Genomic DNA, 7,564 nt, shown 5'->3' with positions numbered 1-7,564 from the left:
AACTTTACAGGAAGACAGGAGCAGAGAATAGGAAGGAAATGGGAAAATCTTGACACGACATCATTTAGCACATGTGACTGCAGAATTAAGGTTTTGACAGTATTTTTCATGTTTTCCATGAAAAGAGCTGATGGGGAAGCAGCATTTCAGCAGACATTATTTCAAGATTTTAATGAATAAGTGTTTTAAGGTGAGGTTGGAGAAAGGAGAAAATATTTTGGCATGAGAAGGAAGGCCACAGAGATGAAAGTGGGAGAAAATAGCATTATGGACTTAAGGATAAGATGCTTAGAAAAACTGAGGGAGTAAGAGAATTTAAAGACCTGCTCCTGTATTATGTAGGTAAATTCAATTATTACCTCTGTTTAGCAGTGAAGATGCCTGTCAGATTTTCTGGGTGACTCCTGAAGGCAGATATCAATATAGTCAGACTGAGGTGGTGAGGGCCAAGGAACAGGACTTGTGCGAGGAGGAGCTGCTGTGGGCATGCACGGGCTCGACTCCCGCAGAGGCAACACTGCAGCATGTCTCACCTCTGCCAGGGGGGTCATGGGAACTCCCCGCAGCTCTGCTGGTCTTCATCATCCTAAAGATATCACAGCTCCCCTAAAGGGGAAACCCAAGGCTTCTTCCTAAGCTCCCCAGGCAACTACCAGCACTTGGTTTTGGACTCTACACCTCGCTCCTGTTCAGCTGTACTAGCTCAGAGCATCAGACTTTCTATGGCATGCTGCCAAGCCAGTTTATCTGCCCAGGCTTAGAGCAGCTCTGTGGCTGATGTGTGATATTGTTTTGGTCTGCTTTCATTGATTAGTTTGTTATTTTCTGGTTTGGCTCAAAAAAGAGTGGCAGGTTATTGTTTATTTGGTTGGGTTTTTTTCTTTGTGCCATTCTGGTTTTAATTCACAGCAATAGCACTCAAAGTTTTGGACAAAGGTTCTTTATGCCTAGTTTCTTGATTACAAAATCAAGTGCATTTCTTTCCTATAGCTTTTGCAGGAAGAACATCCGGTTCTTTGATTAATTTCCAGGATGCCTAAGATCCCCAAGAATATAAACCTCTATTGACTTGTGGGAAGGTAAGATTATGCATAAGCCCATAAAAAAGGCAAACTTAGGGAACGCAAAAATGCACCTTTTCCTAGAGCCACGTGCTGCTTTTTGCTGAGGAACCTGGAGTATCAAGGCATGATTCACAGTCCTGGTGGTCTCCAAGCTGGAAGTCCGTAACTCTGCTCTCCCTCCAGGCAGTGCTGGGCCAGCTGAGGCTGGTTTCTGGCCAGCAGCTCTGTTCTGCCCGAGCTGGTGCCTGCCACTGGCCAGGTGGCTGCAGCCTGAGCTCCTCAAAGTCCATAGGATCAGGAACCCACCTGATGTTTCCGGAAAGGGAGAACCATACTTCTCCGCTGAATTGCTGTTATTGCTCAACAGGATGAAAAGCAAAAATTGTTTTTTCAATTGATCTATACGTTTCTATGCTTGTGCTATTTGTATCTTCCATTTGATAAATCAAAATTTTTAAAAAATTCAATTTGAGTGGAAAAACTAGGAGGGAAACTAAAAATGAGCTACCTAGGAGCCTGAAAATTTTGTTTATACTTCTATAATTGGGTTTTAAATGAGAAGAGACACAAGTGACATTTTCTTTTGGAATTCCAATCTTTTCCAAATTCTTTACATGAAATAGGGAACAAACTCTGTAGGGTCCTTAAATGTAATGATCAAAAGTCACCTACACGGTCACCTAGACAGAGTGAAATGCTTTTTTGCTATAGTCACATGGCTGTAGGCATCCTGTCTACATTTGAACCTGTAAAACTAATTTTGTCAGGAAATCAAGTCATCAAGATGAACTGTTTCTACAGTTGAATACCAGAAGCCAAAAATTAAATCCAGAGAGGAGAGAAGGGAGAGAGAAATGTAACCCCTATTTACTGAAAACTTGTTCTTTTCGTTATTTCAGCAAGTTTTATTAAGTTCCTCTTCCTCTGCATTTGTATTTTACATGTCTCTCCTGTTCCTGTTGGAGCCTAAAGGATGATTTCTTAGCGCTAAGGCAGAAGAGCTTTCCAAGCCCAGGAGATGAGTGACAGCGAGATGTGCCAATCTACCAGCACAGGAACACCCAAGGTCACGAGCAGGGTTGTGTTGAAGAGGGGTCCCAAAGCTGGAGCGTGCGGTGCTTTCAGTGGGCGTCCAAGGTGGACACGAACACCTTGAGAGATGCCAGGCAGAGTTATGGCATTGCCGGGGACCTGAAGGGCACAAAGTGTACAGAGACCTTTCCCGATCACCCACCTGTGGAGCAAGATGCCCTGCAATGGGAGGACGGCAAAGCCTGCACGTCTTGAGGTACGGTGCCAGACCAAAGCCCCAGCAAAGGTGCCAAGGACAGCAGGCGCACCCCTGGAAGGTGGCCGTGGCAGGGCTGACACTCCTGCTGACACAGCCGACTGAAATAATCTGCGATTAAACGTGAAAAATGGAATAAAACCGTATTGCTGGAAAACCTCCGCATATTGCCTTATAGCCCGCTATTGACAATTCAAGAATTAGTGATGAAAACTCATGATAACAAAAAAAGACGTCGTCTTTCACAAAGGGGCATAATCTGCTTAAGGTTGTTCTCCCATTTAGCGGGGATGCTGAGATGCCCAGCCCCCGCCCCCCGGAGGAGCCCCGGCGGGGTGGGCGCAGCAGGGCGCGGAGCAGCGCGCATCCCTCCGGCGGTGGCAGCGGCCGGCCGCGACCCCTCCGTGGGCCGGCCACCCCTCCGCTCCTTCCCTCCCGGCCGCTTCGCCCTCGGCTCCTCCAGCCCCGGGCAGCCTCTCGCACGGCCCTGCCGGGACCCCGCGGGCCGCCCGCAGCAGCTGCCGCTACCCGGGGGCGGCGGCCAGGCGCTGCCCTCCCCGCGGCCGCGGCCAGCAGGCGCTGAGGGGCCGCCTCGGCCGCCCCGCCTCCCCCGCCACCTGCCAATCAGGACGGCGGCAGCTGCCGGCCGCACCTCGCCATAGGCCGGCGGCGCTGCCAGTTTGCGGCCGCCTCCGCGGAGGGGCGCGGCGGGCGGGGGGAGGCGGCTGCCGGCTTCGGGCGGGCGAGCGGGGCCGGGCGGCGGCGGCGCTGCGGTTGCGCCATCTGTCAGGAGCCCTGGTGGGAGGGGAGCGCCCGAGCCGCGCTCACCCGGGCGGAGCGGAACGGAGCGGAGGCAAGGCGGCGGCGGCAGCAGCAGCGGCAGAGCGGAGAGCCCGTGCGAGCTCATCCCTGCTCGGGCTGCGGCTCTTCCGCCGCACGAAGCCGCCGCCTCCGCGCCCGGCCGGGGCTCGGCGCAGCGCGTCTGCCCGCGGGGAGAGGCAGCGGCGCCCGGAGCGGCGCCCCTCGCTGCGGCCGGGAGCAGCGGGCGGAGGAGCGGAGCGAGGAGGATGTGAGTGCGGCGGCGCCGCCCCGGCCCCGCGCTGCGCTGAGCTGAGCCGAGCCGAGCCTCAGGTAACGGAGGGGCCGGAGCCCGCCGCGCCGCCGCCGCCCGGGGGGAGCGGGAGCGGGGGCGGGGGGTGGATGCTGCGGTGCGTTTGTTTCCTTTGTGCGCCCGGGCGGTGATGGGGTGCGGGGGCTGCCGGGGAGGGGAGGCGGCCGCGCTGCTGCGGGTATCCCCCACGCACCCCCCAGCCCCGCCGCCGCCTGCCCCGCCGGCCGCGGCCTGCAGCGCGGGGAGGGCCGGTGCCGCGGCGGGCGCTGCGCCCCTGCGTGCCCGGGGGTCTCCCGTGTCCCCCGCCCCCGCGGCCGCCGGCCGGGGAGGGGAGAGGGGACGCAGCACAGGGCTGTATTTGTTGTCGCCGAACTGCGAAAAAGGGGAGGGGGGAAGTAAATAAAAAGACCTTCTTCCCCTGAAATAAATCGTATAGGATTTGCGCGTCTGTGACAAAGGCCTCTTTCAGGGAAGAAAAGAAGGGACGCACAAAATGCCCAAGGGTGGTAGGATGTGAAAAGAGGCTTGTTTCTTGTCTTTCCCCTAGAGCCTCTCTGTGCCTCCCCAGATGAGGCCGCTGATCTGGTGCCAGCTCCTTCCCAGCCACATTTTAGATAAGCGAGAGGTACCAAAGGCCACACCGCGGGTGCCAGCGTCCTGCTGCGCCTGCAGAGCTGCGCTGTACGTGTCGCCCGACCGCCCGAGCGACGCTCCGTTCAGTCTCCGCTTCCCTGGGAACGCGCCTCGGTTCTGCCCTGTGTGGCTTCTGCGTGTGTCCTGGGAGAGGGCTGGGGAGGGAAGGGGGTCACTTTGTGAAAACAAGACCAAGGTACTGTGGTCCATTCGACAGTGATGGGGAGGGCAGGGCTGAGCTGGTGCTGGAGGAGAAGGTTTAGGCTGAGTGGAAAGCAGTCCTCTGCAGTCGTTCATCATCACTGATATGCTCCGATTCTTAAAATGCTGAATAACAAGTGGGAATGGACCAGGCTTTTGAAATGCGTGCACAGGACTGGGAACGCCTTTGAGACCTTGTCATTTTCCTCCTGGTGTACAACCTCCTTAACTCCCACATCCTTCCTTCCACCATCCCTGCAACTGTAACACTTTCCAGTATCTCTTCACCACACCCCCATTTTTTTTTTTTTTTAATTCTTGATATGTTTTTAAGTAGCGTTCTGTGGCTAAAGCTTAGAACAATTGCAGGTGAAGATCTGTTTGTTTATGTGCTGGTGGAGGAAGTGTTTTCACTAGGGTTGACTTCTCTGATCTCACATGAGGAGGAACAGTAAGCTAAAGGGACACTGTCAACTTGAAATCCGGAGAATGTGCATGATGAATGGAGAGCTGTGTCCAATATTACACCCACCGTTGAGTTCCCTGCTGGAGATCTATGGTTTTTATAAGCATGTCTTCTGACTGTGTGGGTTTGTCATGCAGTGAAGGAGTAAAAACACACTTCAAACAAAGTTCTGTTCAGTGAACAAAGGAGGCAAGAAGAAAAATACCAGAGTGGGAAGGGAGGGAAGACAGTATCTCCAACTTCCCAGTTACATCCATTGCAGCCACCGCTTGACCCAGTGGGAAACTGAAAGGGAGAGAAGGTGTTTTTACAATTGAACATTTACTTGGTATCAGTAAAGTGGAAAGGTTGTTACTTTACCCCCAGTGATACAGGGGTTTTCAGCACCTTCATGTACAGGCTTAGAAAATTGGTAACACTTGATGAAGGTCAGTAGATCAGTGCCTTCTCACATATTTTTTTAAGACCAGTTTTAAGGGAATGTCTTGGGGGCGGGGGGAAACAAACAAAAAACAATGGCTCCTTCTTAAGCCTTTTTTACCCCACAAAGCTGTGATTTCAATGAAAAAGAGAAAGGAAGATTGCCTAATTAATGCCTTCAAAAGTTGTACTTTATTGGTAGCAGGCTGCAGATTTCTCTTAGTTTGTTGAAACGTTCAGGTGCTTCTTAGAGGGTGCCTGTAAGCCTGCTGCTTCTCCACCTCTAACAAATTACTGCCTCATCTACATGGCTCATCTTTGGCAAAAATAAGAATTTCCAGTATGAGGTTGTGTAATGGTAGGCTACTGGCTGTGGTGTTTTGTGGTTTAGGCTTCAGGCATGTTGTTTCAGAAATTCTGTGTTGCCTGCTGGTAGAAGATGTAGTGGCATGAAATACCAGTTAAGTATAAAACCTGAGCAGGCTTCTCTGGGAATTGTTTTGATGATGAATAAATACATGTCTTCAGTGAGGGATAAACAGCTTTGGCGTATGGGCATGGCAGTCAGTGTAAGAAGTGAAGAAGGTGATACAGAGAAGCTGCTTATTAATAACACTCATTTTAAGTACCTTTAAAAGGTAGGACCCATTAACAAATTTCTGTGTCATTTGAGTAAGATAAAGCATTGCTTGGGAACTAGTTATTTTTGAGATACTCTACTAGATTTCACAAGACCTTTAGGTGAAATGCCTTGAATAGTGTAATCTAAAATGCATGGGTGGAGACTGATACAGACAGCCATTGGCCCTATGGCTTAGCTGAGTTAAGCTGAATCTGGACATGGTATAGTCTGCACTGAATTTAAGGCACAGTAAAATTGTGGCTAAATGAGTGAAAACTGCCCGGTGCCTTTGTGATGATATAACACTGTAACATCGTACGTCTACAATATCATGTATTTAGTTGTGTTAAGAAAGGCTTAAAGCTGTTGACCACCTTATGCCCAATTACTTTTATTTAACCAGTGTCTTTACTTTGCTGTTTTGTTGCATTATAGTGCTTTTACTTCAGGAAGAGAGTTGGACACGTTTTCACGTTTTCCCTTCGTCCTTTTCTCTGGGGCACACATTAATATTTGATTCAAACTTGTTTTGTAAAGTTCTGCTTAATTCAGTTTGGGCACTACTTTGAATGTATAATAATGGCGTTTGTTTGTGTCATGGACAGCACTTTGTAATTTGCGTTATGGGCAGGTCTGCTGTTGGCAGTGTGTATTGTCAAAGTGACCTTCCTTCCAGAGGGAGAAAACCAACAACTCCTGGCTCTTTCCCACCCCTGCAGCTCCCACAGAAGTGTCTTCACAAGTAATTTTGACCCATTACTCCAAAACCAGGGCTTGAACCCACAAATCTAATTCACCCAAGCAGTCTAATTGAAATCCAGCAGTTAAGGACTCCTTTGGTGACAAAAGGTCTACAGTTTTGTATTATGCAAGTCAGCGACTTGGGGTGAAACCCACAAAAGGGTTTGTGTACTTCAGTGTGAAGCATCCTGAGGCCTTGTTATCAGAGTGATTGCAACCTCTGTGGATCTTGCACCTGCGTAGCTGCTTGCTGCGCCATGCTGAACACACCGTGCGCCTCGGAGCTGCACTCTCAACAGCCAGGGGAGATGCTGCCAGGACCACCCAATGCAAAGTGCCTCAGAAGGAGGTGAAACTCCAGCGCTGTGTCTGCAGCAGGCTGCTGGGTGTCTTACATGGTAAAGTGGCTTGCTCTTAGTACAAAAACCCTAACCTGCTTTTGATAAGATATTAATATTAAAAAAAAAAAAGAAAGAAAAAGAAAAGCTTTGCATTTTGTATTTCGATAGGTGACAAACATGCAGGTGTAGAAGAATCGGGATTTCTAGGTTTTGTATCTCCTCATGGGGTTTGCCCTTAGTGCCTGACTTCTAGACTGAGAAATGACAGATCCAGGTGAAACGTGAAAGGTTTAAGTTGGTTCAGTACATCTGGGAAGTGTGTGATGCTCCTTAAGGAGTGTGTGGGCCTCATTAGCACTGTGCTGTAGGGCAGTCTCACTTATTAACATGCTCAAGCACTGGTTTGGTTTCAGGCAGGTAAGCTGCCTCTCTGTTTGAGAATGGTCAAGTTAAACCTGTCTGCGGGAGATGTCCTTGAGTCTTGAAACTAGAAACAGGCCTGACCATAAGGGAGTTTGCAGCCAAGGAGAAGTGCCCTGTTGTTCCCCTTACGACTGGCTGCAGGAAAACAAAGACATTTTGTAAAGGATTTTCAGAACTTTGCTTCACTTGGAATGGGAACAAAACTGAACAGTATCAGCACTTTTACTGGGGGAAGTGAAAAATAAAATTACTTC

General features: G+C 50.2%; 1 protein-coding gene across 4 annotated transcripts in view; it reads left to right on the top strand.

Moving 5' to 3' along the window:
* The first annotated feature begins 3,090 nt into the window (after positions 1-3,090).
* Positions 3,091-7,564, top strand: part of FYN (FYN proto-oncogene, Src family tyrosine kinase) — a 143,492-nt gene continuing 139,018 nt past the window's right edge. Inside the window, exon 1 of one of the 4 annotated variants that reach the window (XM_055809862.1) lies at positions 3,091-3,483. The gene's annotated coding sequence lies outside the window, so the exon portion shown is untranslated. The remainder of the gene's footprint in view (positions 3,484-7,564) is intronic. The other 3 variants (XM_055809861.1, XM_055809865.1, XM_055809864.1) reach the window with 3 other exon arrangements.

This window comes from Falco peregrinus, chromosome 7 (assembly GCF_023634155.1).
Source record: "Falco peregrinus isolate bFalPer1 chromosome 7, bFalPer1.pri, whole genome shotgun sequence".
Lineage (NCBI taxonomy): Eukaryota > Metazoa > Chordata > Aves > Falconiformes > Falconidae > Falco > Falco peregrinus.
This window is presented reverse-complemented; position numbering and strand designations above follow the sequence as displayed.